The following is a 17,903-nucleotide window of genomic DNA, read 5'->3' on the forward strand; positions in this document are numbered from 1 at the left end:
TGGGAACTCTGTACTTTTCATTCAGCTTCTGCTCAGCTTTGCTATGAATCTAAAATTGTAAAAAATGAAGTTTATTAATTTAAAAAGAATGTTGGATGGCATTTATAATTGAGAAGTCATTTGACACATTGGAAGTAACATAGTCCTGGAATCAGAAAACGCTATTTGAATTTGACTCTACCAATCATTTTGTGGTAACTTGGTGAGATTTAACTTCTCAGGGCCTTGGTTTTCTTGGGAATAAGTTAAATGAATAATATTTATTTTGCAGGATTGATATGGGGAGTAATTGCCGTACCTTCCTACTGGGGCCAAGGGATTTATTCTTCCCACCAGCGGCAGAATAAGGAGGAATGCCCATTGGTGTCATGTTCCCAGGGCCTGGAGGCCCTTAGAAGGCAATAGATGAAACTACACCCTTTTCAGGAGCAATATACGGGAGACAGAGGAAAGAGTAAATCCAACCAGTCTCAAGTATATTATGTTTTTAAGTTTTTCCTTTTACTCTTGCTGTGATAATGTGAGATCTCCTTAGATAAACTGATGCTATTTTTAAAATACCACACATACTCCCATCCCTGAAAAAGAATTAGAAATTATACTCAAAAAGCTTTCATGTCTTGATTAATTTTCCCTCCAAATATTAGGAATTTGACTAATATTTCCAAAAATATTTCCAAATATTATTCTTTCTGAAGAAAGAAAAATACCTACATGAAAAAATTACTAGGAAGTAGTCCCCGTATAATGGATCCTAGTCACTAATCTCATTGAGAAATTAAACTTGTAATTAAGCACATAAATGGAGAGCAATGACAGGCAAAGTATCTTGAGAAATATGAAAAGAGAAAAATTAAGGCAATTGGGAAGAGTGGATAACCATAAGAACTGTCAAATGGGTTCTTTTCCATTTTCTCCTTTACCCCATCCCAAAAACCCTCACTTAAAAAACCAAAGTAGTGTCTAGTGGCAAACCAACAAACTCTACCACAGCATTCATTTCTTCCTTTTTCCTTTCTAACAGTTCCCCTCATTTTTTTTGTTGCTATATCTCTTTGCCCCTTCCAACCAATGGGCTTCAGGTAAAAAGACATTTTTTTCCCAGCTCTAGGGATTGGTGTCATTGACCTAAGATATTCCCTCTTCTTTGGCCAGTGATGGCTTTAGAAATGGGAATGTGATGTGACAGTTTGTGCTGGTGAGATGTGAAGACAGGTTTGCTGAGGGTTTCAGGGAAAGAAATTTCCTTGCGGTTAAAAAAGAGCCAATCAAAAAAGATAGTCTGTCTTTCTCTGGTCATCATGGTGATGCAGATAAAAAGCTCAGAATTGACACAGCTCCTTTTTGGTTATGCAGAAGCTAATCTTAGGATGAAATTAATTCACAGTGGAGGACTTGGTGGAGGGAATTATGGAGAAAAAGGACCGGAGTTATTGGCTTGTTCTAAAACTATACTATGCCTTCCCCTGGAATTCCAGGTATATGGACCAATACATATCTTTATCTGAACTAGCTTAATTAGATGTTTATTTGCAGCTGAAAGCATTCTAGCTAATATCAGCCAACTAATGAGGTATTAAAAATAGTTATTTTATTACACAGGCACAAACAAAGTTAACAAAGCTATGGTAAGATCTTTAGATCATGGCACAGGATAAAGAAAATGAGTTATTTGATACTGTGGGAAAGAATACTAAAAAGGCAGTTGACTTGCCTATCTGAAGCTACCACCACTCATTTTTGAACGATTAAGACATTACGTTAATGTCTTTTCGATTCACTTTTTTTTGACAGCATTTTGAATTGTTACGTGGTCTCATACTTATCTGAGTTTGAGACTTAGCAGAAACACCATGAATAACTATGTAAGAGAGTTGGAATAGACTCAATGGAACTTAATCATATCATGGATAATGGAAGCTGAGTAATATTGACAGTTATAACAAAGATGATGGCAGGGAATTTTTTATAAGGGGGTTTAATGCAACATTGAATCTAGATGCAATAGCATTTTAAGACTAGGTTTGATAACAGGTATTTTCAAAAGGTTGGAATGTGCAATCAAACTGTGGAGATAGACTCACACTGATATTTCCCGTGATATGAAAAATCCCTTGACTTTTCGACATGTAATTTCTAACATAGAAGAGGAGAGCACACATTCCCTAGATATTCTGAAGTGACTCTCACTTGTCAACCTTCTTAATGGGGATGGGATTAGAATGTCATTGATTCAGAGTAAATGTAACAGGTCATTCATGATGAAAGAAAATGTTTATTTGTGGAAGAAAGGAAAGAAGGGAGGAAGGGAAGAAGGGAGGGAGGAAGCAATTTATTTCAATGACCACTTAAACTACTGGCCTATATAAGGAGTTCTATACTGTTAAGATGATGAATTCCACAAACCACTCATGAAACTCTTCACCTTACTTTACTGTTGGTTTCACTGTACACTCTGGGTCCAGATTCATCTTTCCAGATGCCTATAGAATACTTTCACATGTATGTCCCACTATCAGCTCAAATTTGGATATCCCAAATCAAGCCTCTGTCTCATCTGGAGCTTTTCCCCATCCTCCCACTTTCCCTGTATTTGGGGGCACACCTTTCTCCCAGTTACTAAGGGATGCATCAAGTCACTATTCATTTTCTTCCTCTCCATTATCTCTCTTACTGAATTAGCCCTGGAGTCTTGTTTACTCTTCTTTAAAGTGTCTCTGGTTTCTTAATCCAATGGTTACAAAACCTCAACTGACTCATTGTTGTTATAGACATGTCACTACTTTCCCAGGTTTTATTTACCCCCAATTCAAATCACACCACACACTTCTGCCTGATTAATCTATCTAAAACATTGCTTTTATTGTGGCTTTCTTTGGCTTGAGAGCTCACAGTAACTGTATATTGCTTGAAGTTTGAAATCCAGTTGAACTTGACTGTCATTCCAGGTCTTTTATCATTGGTCTAAGATTACTTACAAAAATTGTCTTTTAAATCTCACACTATACTCTTTGCTATAAATTGGTTTCTGGCATGTACTAGGTGCATTTTCCAAAGCCTTGCCTTTGCTTATATTGTCTCTGCCAGACGTGCCCATTTTCAAATCCTTCTCCAACTCAATCCTTTCCCTTGCTTTCTTACTTTCACCTTGACTCTCAATGCAAGCATCCATGCCAGGTTTTCTTCCTGTTCAGCTAAGTCTTATCTATGTAAATATTTCTCACTATCTCAGTTCACAGTTATTCCTTTCTGAAGGAGCATCCCCCCAGGGTAAATTGCTTTAAGTTGTGTAAAGTTACACAACTGGATGTCTGTATTATGCAGCTTTGAAGGGAATGAGCCTTTGATCCCATCTCTGGCTGGACCCAAACAAGAGCACTAGGATTATGATACTAGTCATAATGTAGCCTGGTGTTTATCTGCTAACCGTGGTCTTCCTCATCATGGCTTCCCTATTACAAATCTCTGTAATGGAAAATGACAATTAAATCCTTACTTAAAAAAAAAATTCTTTCTTGGGGCTCCTAGGTGGCTGAGTTGGTTGGACTTCTGACTTCGGCTCAGGTCATAATCCCACAGCTCCTGAGTTCAAGCCCCACATCAGTCTCTGTGCTGACAGCTCAGAGCCTGGAGCCTGCTTCAGATTCTGTGTCTCCCTCTTTCTCTGCCCCTACCCAGTTTGTGCTCTGTCTCTGTTTCTCTCTCTCTCTCTCTCTCTCAAAAATAAATAAACATTTAGAAAAAAAGGAATTATTTCTTTTTTTTCACAATGGCATTTTTCTTTTTAATTTACATTTTAATCACCCATTGCTCATCACAAGTGCACTCCTTAAGTCTCATCACCTATTTCACCCATCCCCCCACCCACCTCCTCTCTGGTAACCATCTGTTTGTTCTCTATAGTTAACAATCTGTTTCTTGCTTTGCCTCTCTCTCTCTCTTTTTTTCCCCTTTGCTCTTTTGTTTCCTTTCTTAGATTCCACATATGAGTGAAATCATATGGCGATTTTCCTTTCTCTGACTTATTTCACTTAGCATTATACTCTCTAGCTCCATCCATGTCATTGCAAATGGTGAGATTTCGTTCTTTTTATGGCTGAATAATGTTCCATATTACATCTTATTTATCAACTCATATATTAATGGACACTTAGGGTGCTTCCGTAATTTGGCTATTGTAAATCATGCTGCTATAAACACAGGGGTGGATGTATCCCTTTGAATTAGTGTTTTTGTATTCTTGGGTATATGACCAGTAGGGCCATTACTGGATAGTAGTTCTATTTTTAACTTTTTGAGGAAACTCTATACTGTTTTCTAGAGTGGTTGCAACAGTTTGCACTCCCACCAAGGGTATATGAGTTTTTTTTCCCACATCCTTACCAACACCTGTTGTTTCTTGTGTTGCTGATTTTAGTCATTCTGACAGGTGTGAGGTGATAACTCATTGTAGTTTTGATTTGCATTTCCCTGAAGATAAGTGATGGTGAGCATCTTTTCATGTGTCTGTTGGCCATCTGTTTGTCTCCTTTGGAGAAATGTCTGTTCATGTCTTCGGCCCATTTTAAATTGGATTATTTGTTTTTTTTGGGTGTTGAGTTTTATCAGTTCTTTGTATATTTTGGATACTAACCTTTTATTGAATATGTCATTTTTCCCCATTCATTTTTATTGAATATTTCATATTTTCCCCATTCCCTACATTGCCTTTTAGTTTAGTTCATTGTTTCCTTCACTGTGCAGAAGCTTTTTATTTTGAAGTAGTCCCAATAATTTTATTTTGTTTTGTTTTGTTTGTTTGTTTGCTTTTGTTCCCCCCTGCTTCAGGGGACCTGTCTAGAAAAAAATTGCCACAGACTATGTAAGAGAAATTACTGCTTATGCTCTTTTCTAGGATTTTTATGGTTTCATATCTCACATTTAGGACTTTAATCCATTTTTTAAAATTTTTATTTATTTATTTTGAGAGAGCATACACATGCATGAGTGGGGGAGGGGAAGAGAGACAGGGAGAGAGAGAATCCCAAGCAGGCCCCATGCTGTTAGGGCAGAGCCCAACACAGGGCTGGATCCCAAGAACATTGAGATCATGATCTGAGCTGAAATAAAGAGTGACTTAATCAAGAGTGACTTAACAGACTGAGCCACCCAGGTGCTCCAGTATTTAATCCATTTTGAATTTATTTTTGTGAATGGTGAAAGAAAGTGGTCCAATTTCATTTTTTTGCATGTTGCTGTCTAGTTTTCCCAGTACCATTTGTTGAAGACACTGACTGTCTTTTTCACATTGGATATTCTTGCCTGCTTTGTTAAAGATGAATGACCATGTAATTGTGGGTTTACCTCTGGGTTTTCTATTCTATTCTTTGTTCTATGTGTCTATGTTTGTGCAAGTACTATAATGTTTTGATTACTACAGCTTTGTACTATAACTTGAAGTTTAAACCTGTGATATCTCCACCTTTGCTTTTCATTTTCGAAATTGCTTTGGCTATTCAGGGTCTTTTGTGGTTTCATACAAATTTTAGGATTCTTTGCTCTAGTTCTGTGAAAAATGTTGATATACTGATAGTGATTGCATTAAATGTGGAGATTGCTTTGGGTAGTATAGACATTTTAACAACGTTTGTTCTTCCAATCGATGAGCATGGAACGTCTTTCTATTTCTTTGTGTCTTCTTCGATTTCTTTAATCAATGTTTTGTAGTTTTCATAGTACAGGTCTTTTACCTCTTTGGTTAGGTTTTTTTTTAGGTATCTTATTATACCTAATTATATATATTATATATATATACCTAATTATACCTAATATACCTAATATATACCTAATTATGTTATATATATATATATATATATATATATATATATAAAATTATATATTAATCCCAATTATATATGGGATTATTTTCTTAATCTCTCTTTCTGCTACCTCATTATTGATGTATTGAAATGCAACAGAGTTCTTTATATTCATTTTGTATCTTGTGACTTTACTGAATTTGTTTATCAGTTCTAGTAGTTTTCTGGTAGAGCCTTTCAAGTTTTCTATATATACTATCATGTCATCTGCAAAGGGTGAAAGTTTTACCTCTTCCTTTCCAATTTAGATGCCTTTTGCTTCTTTTTGTTGTCTGATTGCTGTGGCTAGGCAAAATTCTTTCTTATGCTTAAGTGCACTGTGGTTGTAAAATCTACCCTGTGGTTAGAGAATCCATTAAAACAATTTAAAATATTTAGAAAAAGACTGTAATCCCTGGGCTCTATCACAATACAGAAAAAGGCAGAATAAAAACTTGTACATAATATCTTGAGTATATCAAAATATTTCTATTCTAAAAAATACTGGAATATTAATATTAACAGTGGTCATTTGGGGATGATAGCATTGAGTGACTTGCTATCTTTTAAAAGATGGATGTATTTTAATTTGTGTTGTAGAATAGTGGAATAAGGTCTACTCCTAAGTGTTCTGTAAAAGTTAACAAATTAAGGCCTAGAAACTTGTTGCTGTTTTTTTTGAAAAGCATTAAAAAATATGAATAAATAGGAGATCAAATATTATTTGTTACAACTTATGGGACAGGAAGATAGTTAAATGCAATATTGTTTTGAATATTTACAGTAAGAAAGGATGTAACAGAAGCAACTTAAAAAATAAATAGCTTTGTTTTGTTTTGTTTATTTATATTTATTATTATAAAAAATTTTAAACATACCCAAAAGTAGAGAGAATACTATATATAAAATAATCCATATATCTACTACTTGGATTTTAAAATTGTTAAAACTTTTTCTGTATTTGCTTCATCTATTTTTTATAAAGTCTTTTAAGATAAAATATCGACATCATGACATTTTATTCCTAAATACTTCATGGATTTCTTAGAAAATGAAAGCAGTTTCCTACATAACTACAAATCTGTTATCACAACTAAAAATATAACTAATTACCTTACACTATCTAGTACTGAGGCCATATTTAAATTTTAAATATTCTGTCCTGTCCCCAACATATCTTTTATAGCCAGTTATTGAAACCAGGATCCTAATGGAGGGACACATAGTACATTGATTTGTGATGTATTTTGACTGTTTTTATCTACAACACCTGCTTTTTCCTCATTCCCTCCTTTACTTCCTTCCTCTCCATGATATTAACTTGTTGATGAGACTGGGCCAGTTGTCTTGTAGAACAACCTGCTTTTTAAATGTGTTTAATTGCTTTGTGGTGGTGCTGTGTTAGCTTGTTCTTCCAGCTCCTGTTTTACTATAAACTAGAGGTTCAATCTTTAGGAGTGATGACATTCAGGTTGAACATTTTAGGCACAAATATTTTATGAGCGAAGCCACCTAGTTCCTAACACATCCCATTAGGAAATGCATGATATATGGTTGCCCCTCCATCATCATGCCAAGACTGATCTCTGAGTCAAAGAGGCCCCAGGTAGATTCCTTCCCACAAAGCCATATTTCTCCCATCCAACCTACATTGATGCTTACTACCACGTAGCTGGATTTTAAGATTGATTACTTTTTTTAAAAAATAGAGTCCTCCGTATAAGTTCATACTTAAATATACTTAATTTTAGAAAGCCCTTGGATTATATGAAAACTGTTTTTGACTTTGAAATATGACCACACAAAAGCAATGTCCTATAGTGAGCAATAAAACCATTGTATTAGACCAAATGATGTAATTTTTCTTCAGCTATAAGCTCAATTCCTTTAAAACTTTCCTGTGTGTTATACTAAATAAAAATTTTGATATGTTTCATTCATATGGCAGAACTTATGGTTTTTGCTGTATAAGTGTCCAGGGGCCCTAACATTGCTTCTTTTCTGGTGCTCTCAGAACACAGAACACAAATGTGCTTTTGTGTGCTTTGTGGCTTGCCGTCTGCCAATCAAAACTGACCGTTCCCTCTGTGCCAGCCTCTTGCATGGTTCCTGGGTTTTTGCCAGTTCCTAAACCTGGCAACAGAACTTATGCTGCAAAAATTTGTGTTTCTACATTTCCTACTGACTTTAAATTCTGGGCAAAAATAAACTCTTTTTCTTTGGGAGGGTACTTAAATCTTCCTTTTTAACTTTGAACTCTGGGCACATGCACTATATGAAAGGTGCTAAAATTTATGCAATTTAAATAAAGATTTAAATGAACACCTATAAGGGCACACCTTTAAGGGTCCAACTTCGGCTCAGGTCATGACCTCTCGGTTCATGGGTTTGAGACCCACATGGGGATATGTGCTGACAGCTCAGAGCCTGGAGCTTGCTTTGGATTCTGCATCTAGCTCTCTCTCTGTCCCTATCCCGCTCATGCTCTGTCTCTTTCTTAAAAATAAATAAACATTGAAAAAAATTTAAAAAAATAAATGAATGCCTATAACCATGATCAACTGTGTATATTTGTTGTGATGGTCCCTAAGACATCATTTTCTTAATTAATGGAATATGGACTAGATTTGTTGATATTTTAGCAACATTTCAGAATGGCATCTAGAATGCGGCACCTAACTTGCTCTTCAATTTTATATTATTCTTAGTAGCATTTTCCTTGGAAGCCATGTGCTTAAAATGAGTAGGGATTGATCACTTAACTTAGTGTTTAACTTAGCAGATTTAAATCTTAGGATGCTTTGTCCTTAGGTTGTTTTTGCATTAGCAAAAATATACCTGTTTAAATATGGGTTGTTGGAAACAATGTAAAACTTAGAAATACTAGAAAGGTAGACAAAGAAGAAGTAGGTAGAAATAGAAACATTTACTTTTCACAGTTACCAATAATCTGCTTTCCTTTTTAGAAATGCCTTTGACTGGGAGGGATTATATATTGTATGTTCTCCAAACTGTTATGTAAAATTTTATTTCTCCATGAGTTCTTAAGCTAGAAGCCAAAACAATGTTTTGGGGGGCCTAAGTGCATTGCTTGATCTTGCAAAGCCTATTTCATGGTCTGCTGGATTCTAATGGAGATAGTTGGTAATAAGATAATATTTATTTACATAGAAAATAAATTTATAACAGAGTGCAAAAAAGCATGTAAGTAAGCAGTACCAGCTTTAAAAAATTTATAGTAAAACCATATGGATGTTTCTAGTTTCTCCAGGAAAACACTTTCCTCACACATATACTACAGATACCTCATGGACATACCTATAAACATATATACTTTCCTTTTACTCAAAGGTATATGTGTACCTTGAGGTGTCATTGTGGGGGATTCTTACTCTCTAATTTAAGCTTTAGGATTCTTCTATCCCAAGAGCTATTCATCAGCTTGCTGCTCCTTGAAATCGATTGACAGCAAATGTTGAATTTATTTGCTTAAAGCAAGTTCTGTGCCCCAGTTAAGTGATTTATATATTTCACCATCTAAGAACAGTAAAAGAAACTTCTATAGTGTCTTTTGCTGACCTTGATAGCTGATGTGTTAATAACATTTCAGACAGACGATTTGCAGCAGGCTTTTTGCCCAAAGCTCTGTAGTAAATTATTGCTGCATTGCAGATTACAATTTAATTCCTTAAAAAAAAAAAAAAAAAAAAAGCCTATATTCTCAGATCCTTGTTTGGGCTGCAGAATCTAAAACCACACTCAGCCTATGGCATCTTGGAAAAACCATCCTTGTAGATGGAACTTAATGTTATTCATAAATATGCTGTGTGCCAAAAAATGTATAGTGTGATACCTTGATTAGTGAAAACTCTGGGAACTGATCTCCTTTATAATGAAATTGGCAGTATTAAAACTGTGGGAAGTGAAGCTTTGTATGTGGTAAAGCTTGACAAATGACACTGCACAGTTTCCAATTGTTCCATCTACATACAGGCAGACAGGGCTACAATGAGCAAAATTGTGAGGCTTTCAAAATATGTTTCGCCTCCTTTTTACTTTACCCCCTTAAACCACTGGCTTCCTGCTGTCTTTACTCTGAGCTTTGCCCAAAGAGGAAGCATTTATAACTTTCACTTCTACCAGCTTGCCTAGTTGACTAAATACTTTTTGATGAGCACTTGCAAAATGGCAATCTGTGTCCTGAGTTTGTCAGGCACAACTGCTTCCCGCCCCCCCCCCCCCCACAGTGTTTTGTTTTGTTGGCTTTTATGAGTTAGTTACCAATGTTTGAAGATACAAACAGTTTTACAGAAAAATAGGGATCAGCATCTCTCTTGAAATATAAGAAGCTCTTGAAATATTTGTAACCACCCAGGCTTTCCCTTGGCCACCCTCAGTTGAAGCTGGATGACAACTGTTCACTGTTGACAGGGCGTGTCTTCTGCTTTTAGTATCCCCTCCCCCCACCTCAACTGCTTCACTTGCTGTCCCTTGTGGGCGTTTGTTTTGACTCTTGTATTTAACGACAGTTTTATCCTAACCAGCACTTATGTTTTATGAATGTAAGTTTTATACCTAGTCATTCAAATTATCAAGGGAAAGACTATCTTAAAAGACTGTCTGACCTTGGGGAGCAAGTATGTGAGACTCAAGTCATGAGGTGTCTAGGTCATGAAAGTAAAGTTGAGTTATTCCTATCAGATACTTGGTTTTTTGTTTTTTTTTTTTCCTTAGAATACCCCTTTCTTCCAGTCTCTCCCTTTCTTTCTACCCGCCCTGGGTCACCAGTGGCAGTTACAGAGATGGCTGCATCTAGATGAAATTGTGTCCTTCATCACCGTGACCTGCTGAAACCTACACTGCCCTGCCCTTCAGCAGGTCACTCCGCGCACCTTTTCCAATCAACCTTTCCCCAAACCTTCCACCTGTCTTGACAACGGGGTTACTATTGGGTTTATTTACTAAAATCCAGTAGCATGATTTCTCCTCATTTACTTCTATCCTAAATCATAGGAGGCCTATTTCGTGTTTTCCAGCAGAATTGATGCTATTTTCTTTAGTATTTTGTCATATTTGTGTATTACATATCATACTTTTACCCTCCTGTATGGAGTTCTGAAGCTAACACCTCGATCTTTGGTATTTTTATTTTCTGTCTTGCTTATGAAATATCTGATGAATAAGTGTGTCATTGGAACACATTCTCTTCATTAATAGAGGTATTACTGCAAGCCTATGTTAATGTCCCACTGGAAATAAGCCTGCAGGAGTGCTCATATTTTCAACAGGTTTTATTTGCTGAATTTCTCCCTGGTGCATTCTTTCAGAATAAGGTAAGGAAATGCATTTTTATGCCTGACATTTGGGTTTTATTTTAATACTGCCCATTGTTTTCACATACAGTTGTAAACACTGCCGCCTAAGGCTGCTTTGTAAAATTGCTTGTTTTAGAAACCTGTTGATCATAAAAACCTAATTTTGGGCTTTTCTGTTCTGCCCTAAGTTGAGTGTGCTCAATAAATGTAGACAGACCAGCCTGAGTACATTCCTGCAAGTCTACTCAAGAAGGGATCATGTACAATGCTTTCTATTCTATCTACCTGGGATGTGTGGTGGTGGGATTTTAGTAATAAAATATTTGTCAGGGGCACTGGTAGTATTAAAATAATATCCTTAGACGGAGAATATTCCTTTCTCATATGAGCTTAGATACAAAGGCTTAGTTATCGAAGCATGACAGAATATAGCATGTTCAGAGTCAAGCTAGGACTTCTGTGCTCAGTGGCTATAGAGACCTCAGTGTAGTTGAAGGAATATGAACTGGGAGATCAGGGAAAAGCATGTGTGAGACACCAGAGAGAAAGGACATGTGATGGGGAAGAGAGGAATAGTATGAGCTTTAATCAAAAACCTCAAAGGAAGTTTGAGGGATATTTCTTTAATCAGTCTGCTTTTCCCTCCCATTTTACTGACTTCCTAAATAAGTAGACATTCCCAAGAGTGTGCCTGTCAGCGGAAAACTAAGTTGGTCCAGTCAAGGCATTGGGTCCAAGAGTTCTGAGGGACCCATTTGAGTAAAATTTTCAACAGAATTGATTATGGTCATTAACTAGACAATTATATTTGAGGATCATTATGACACCAATAGAATTGCATTTGAGTAAAATTTAATTTTTAAGTTGCATTTTTTAAAACTGCAGAGAGGTCTCAATATGGCATGTTCAGAGTCAAGCTAGGACTTCTGTGCTCAGTGACTATAGACACCTCAGTGTAGTTGAAGAAATGCCTATGATGTGACTGTAATTCATCTTTTCAGACTTGTCTCTTGTGATATTTGAATGCTGTGTGACATTGAACTGCTGCTTCTAGTCCTTTCCCTTGATGAAAGAGTATGAAATAATAGAAAATATTTATTGGTCTCTGTCGCTGGTTATTGGAACTCCCAAAACCTTTGTAATTTCCTAAGTGATAAGAGCACAAGGAGCATCTTTTGTTCTAATATTTTGTCTTTGACCCTTGTTCTTGACACAAGGTTCCTAAATCCCTTGGAATTTCCTGGGTGATAGGAGTGTCTTTTGTTCTAATGAGGTGACCTTTGATTAGCTGAATGGGGGCTGGTCACTGGAAAGACCAAGCTGTGATTAAGAAGTTTGGAACTTTCAGCACTGTCTCCAGTGACATTGCTCCCCCCGCCCCCCACCTCTCCCCGCCCATCCTCTGGAAAGGGAAGAGGAGCTGGAGACTGAGTTAATGATCAATCATGCCTACATGATGAAGCCTTCATAAAAAATCTCAATAATTTTGGGTTTGAAGACATTTTGGATCTACATGCCTGGAGGGTGGCAAATCCCACCTCCACAGGGAGAGAAGCTCCTGTACTTGGGACCCTTCCAGACCTCATTCCATATGTCTTTTCATTTGACTGATCATTCATACCCTCTATAGTATCTTTTATAATAAACCAGTGTTACAGGATTTTTTACCTCAATACTCAGGTTTCATTGTCTTACTGCTTCGAAGAATGAAGAGGTGGACACAAAACAAGCAGCAGGCAAAAGTTTATTAGAGTATATGATCAGAAGGTAAGAATACTAGGAAAGTTCTCTTTACAGAGAGGGGACATTTGAAAGTGAAAGCCCATGACAATAGGCAAGGGTCTTTGTTTTATAAGGGTCTGGTCACCTCATCCCTTCCTTCCCCTTTGTTCCTTCTCAGGTCCTACCCTTCTTGGCTTGATAGCTCTAGATGCTGGGTTGTCCATTTCTGATTGGCTCTGTTCCATTGTATGAAGGGTGGTCTATGGCCATACCATTCCTTGGGGGGCATATGTTTTATGGTCTACCAGTTATTTTTAGTTAGGTCTGTTGTCAAATCCCTGAGGAAAACCTGAGGGGGAATAGGTGGCGTCTGTTACATTCTTGAGGAACCTTACGCCTGAGGGGGTTTTCTGTGATCAGATACTCCCAGCATTGTTCCAGAATATGTGTTTTTGCCCACCCAGGTACCTCAGGTCCTAATCTTTCTCTCTCTGCCCACTGAATCCTATCTTTAACTATCATACCAGTAAATGTAATTGTTTTCCTGACTTCTAGCAAATTCTAACAAATTATTGAGCCCAAAGATGGGGTTGTGGGAACTCCAAATTATAGACGATAAATAGGTCAAAGGACAGGTGACTGCAATTGGTGTCTAAAATGGAGGAAGTCTTGTGGGACTGAAAACTTATGGGATGTGATGCTAACTTCAAATAGATAGTTTCAGAATTGAATTGAGTTACAGAGCAACCATCTGGTATTGTAGAGAATTGCTTGATGTGTAGAAAAACCCACATATCTGGCATCAGAAGTATTAAGTGTATGAGTAAAGGGAAACACAGAAGTGCTTTTCCTAGACAATGGAGAAATATCCTTCTATGCACTTCTGTTCTTTACATGCCACCCACATTTGAAGACCCAGCTCAAATGTCACCGACTCCATGAAGATTCCAACATCATCTCATCAGAAGTAATCTCTCCCCCACTATATTTGCCTTATATTTATAGTTGCTTGTGTTTCTGTCTTAATTCTCACAAGTGCATATATATGTGTGTGTGTATATATACACACACACACACACACACACACACACACATATATGTATATATATATATATATATATATATATATATATATATATATCTCCATCTTCTCACTGTGTCCTCACATGGCTGAAGGAGCAGGGGAGCTCTCTGGGGTCCTTTTTTATAAGGGCACTAATCCCATTCATGAGTGCTCCACCCTCATGACCTGGTCACTTCCAAAGGCCCTACTTCCAAACACCATCACATTGGGGATTAGGTTTCAGCATATGAATTTGGAGGGGGAGGGGGGAATACACTCAGTCTAAAGAATGTAGCATTGACATATAGTCACTATTAATATTTTGGCATTTTATTTCCAATCATATTTTTACATACACATATATAACACACACACATAACACACATAAACACACATTTGGAGGGAGGAAAAACTCTCTCACTTATTTAATATCAAGGCTCAGAAAGGGCAGATGCTCAAGGTCATTATTGATTTTTTAAAAGTTTTTTTATTATGAAAAATGTAAAAATATACATAAAAGTATTCATAAAATTGTATAAATCTCCATCCTCAGCCTCAGTAATTATCTCATAACCGATCTTGTTGCATCTATGCCCTCACACATTTTTCTGCCTCTTGTATTATTTTGGAAGAAATCCCAGATACTAGTATGTGTTTCTAAAAGATAAGGATTCTTTTTTTTTTAAAGCATAACCACAAAGCATTATCACAAATATAACTAACAATGTTCCTTCTTACCGTCAAAATCCAGTTAGCATTCAAATTTCCAAATGTCTCCAAAATGTCATAGTTTCTGTCTTTATTTGCATTTTTACCTGAATTTATTTGAATTATTTAAAATCAGGCCCACATATGATTAACATGATTTTAAGCCTCTCAGTCTATGCGTTTCATACCTTTTCTCTCTTTGTTCCCTTGTGATTTATTTGGTGAAGCAACCACATCATCTAGCCTGTACCTTCCTACAACAAATTCTCTATTAATTTTTATTCAAATAAAACCTCAGAGTTTATAGCTACCCTTGGTCTACCATGAGAGGGAAAGGAATTAGAATTTACCGGAAGCTATAATTAGCAAGCCATGTATGGTGTCTGAAGGATAGCTTTTGTGTCCTGATGTTTCATTGGCATTAAAATCATATCCATATGATCATGAAATTTCAAACTCAAAAGCATGAGCTTTTTCAGAAATTAATTTCTAAAAAGTGTCTAGTCCTTGCATAGCATTCCATATACTACTGTATCAAAACCCTAGAGGTGCTTGCTAAGAAAACCTAATGCCATGAGTTTAAAGTCAATAATAAACATAGTTTATTGTCTTTTTGTGTGTGGTAACATTGTATTAAGACAAAACAAAGCAGTATAAAAAAAAACTAAAAAGAACATAAGTATTTTGAAAGTATAATTGAAAGTATTAGAAAAATGTAATTGTCAAACTCTCAAAGGTCTCGGACATTGTATTCTTGGTCTTTTGTTTGTTTTTCAAGAAACAAAGACACACTCAAGCTGACTCAGGTGAGACGCATTTGTTGTCAGGATGCATGGGAAAGAGTGGAAGACCTGGAACTGCCATCTGGTCAGAAATCACTGGGCACAGCAGCGGTCCTTCAGTTGGCCTGCAGCACTCCATGAGACCCAGTGGAAGCTCTAAAAGCTATTCTCTTCAAAGCCAGTAACCTTACTCTGGAAGGGCTCCATATGACAATGACCCAAAGGGCATCATCTCTGCTTCTATTCCTCTTGCCTCTATTGACTTGTCTCCATTTTCCTTCTCTCAGAGGCATGGGTTTTTTTTTTTTTTTTTTGATGCTCTATGGCTTTTACCACCTCATAACTTTTGCAGATAGGTTAATACCTTCTGCTTCCTTCATTCATTCTGGGTGTCTCTCCACCTCTGATTCTACTACTCCCTCCTATTTGTCTGTGTTTTGCATTTACACACTACTTTGGGAGACTCTGAGTCAGTTCCTCCCCATTGTCCTTTTCTTGCAGAGCACGAGTACCAGGTATGTTTTTAGTTTTTACCGTCTGGTTATATTTATCTTTTTGTATACTCCCTAGCTTAGTTAGTGGAATCAATGATCCAAACCATGAACCTGGGAGTCTTCCTTTATCTCATCTTCGCTAGCCAAATGGTCACCAGCTACCACTTATTCTACATCATGAAGTGCTCCCAGATGATCTTGATCTCCTTGGCTACTCCCTTATCATCTTCCATTAGGATTATTATAGCACTCTGGTGGGTCTTCCCATCTCTAATTTCTTCCTTTGCTCTAACCTCCACATTATCACCAGAGTGATCTTTGAAAACTACAATTTTTCAAAAGTGGTATTTGACTTGCTTTTAAACTTAAAAAAAAATGCCTTATTGTCTATGGCATAAAATATAAACTTCCTAAAATGCCCTACAAGGTTCTTCACCAGTCATCCCCATACTCCTCTCCAGCTTCATTTCCCACCAGCATCCTCCCATGGGCACTGTTCTCCAGCCACTAAGAATTATCATCAGTACCACAAACAAATTATTGCTTATTATTCCTCTATGCCCTTTCTCGTGCTGTTCCTCCTCCTTGAAATATCGACACCTTCTGCCTCCCTTCTGCGCCTATTAAAATTCTACTGCCCTTCAAGGCAAAACTAAAGGTCATTTCATCAATGATTCCCCAGGATGATGGAGCTATTCACCTGCGGTGTTTCCGCAATATTTTATATGCTTGTGTCAGAACATGAATCACATCATCCTGTGGTTATTTACTCCCACGACTATTTCTACCATTGCTGTGGGGACTCTTTTAGGACATGTTCTATGATTTATCCTGCTGACCCCTGATGAGTGCAAGACCTGACACACAGTAGGCATTGACTAGCAAAAGTGGTTATTGTATAATAATAGCCATGAAATTATTCTTCTTGCTCTAGTGTTTACAGCTTTTTGTTTATATTAAGGACACAAAATTGTTAAGGCATCATTTGTGAAACATTATCTTCCTGAAATATGCGCAAAATGAAGTTGCTGCCAGTGACAACTCTAGCTAAAAAGGAAATCTATTGTTACTAAACTTCACTAATTACCTTACCAGCAGCTATCACTAGAACTTCTGCTTGGGAAGAAAGATCTCTTTTTGTTTTGTTTTGTTTTTTTATGAGTAAAAGTTATCTTTCTGATTAGAAAGTGCATAGGAATGTTATATTATTGTCTGAAAAGCATCATTCTGCTTTCTGTCCATATCTTTTGCTCTCATGTAGAACAGATAAAAGAGAGTCCCTGGGGGTCCTGAATCTGTGGGAAATGATTCAGCAGCAGGTCTTGAATGAGGAAAATCAAAAAAATTATTCTTTGACCTAAAATACTCATGTCCCACAATGACCAGATCTTTCAAGGATTCCGGTGCTAAGTTATTCTGAAGTCTACTTCCAGAGCCTTTCCTTTCTACGCCCATGCCATATGCCCCCCACGTGATTGTCTCATGATTACCCTGAGGTGCGAAGAGGGGAGTTGATTTTAAAAATTGGCATTTTATTTAAAAAAAATTTTTTTTAATGTTTATTTATTTTTGAGACAGAGAGAGACAGAGCATGAACGGGGGAGGGTCAGAGAGAGAGGGAGACACAGAATCTGAAGCAGGCTCCAGGCTCTGAGCTGTCAGCACAGAGCCCGATGCAGCGCTCGAACTCATGGACCGTGAGATCATGACCCGAGCCGAAGTCGGACGCTTAACCGACTGAGCCACCCAGGCGCCCCAAAAAACTGGCATTTTAAAAAAGGTTTACTTTTTGAAAAAGTTGGCCTTTTATTTTATTTTTTCATGTACAATTAAAATTTGGTCTTCAAATAGCTGACTTTATCATGTGACTTTTCTTGTATAACTACTAAAAACTCAAAAGAAAACAACAAACAGAAACTACACCATGATTAACTTTTTTTCATGAGAAATAGCTTCCTGTGGTTGTTAAGGAGTTATGGTGC

This window comes from Puma concolor, chromosome C2, assembly GCF_028749965.1.
Source record: "Puma concolor isolate L17-30 chromosome C2, mPumCon1.1.hap2, whole genome shotgun sequence".
Lineage (NCBI taxonomy): Eukaryota > Metazoa > Chordata > Mammalia > Carnivora > Felidae > Puma > Puma concolor.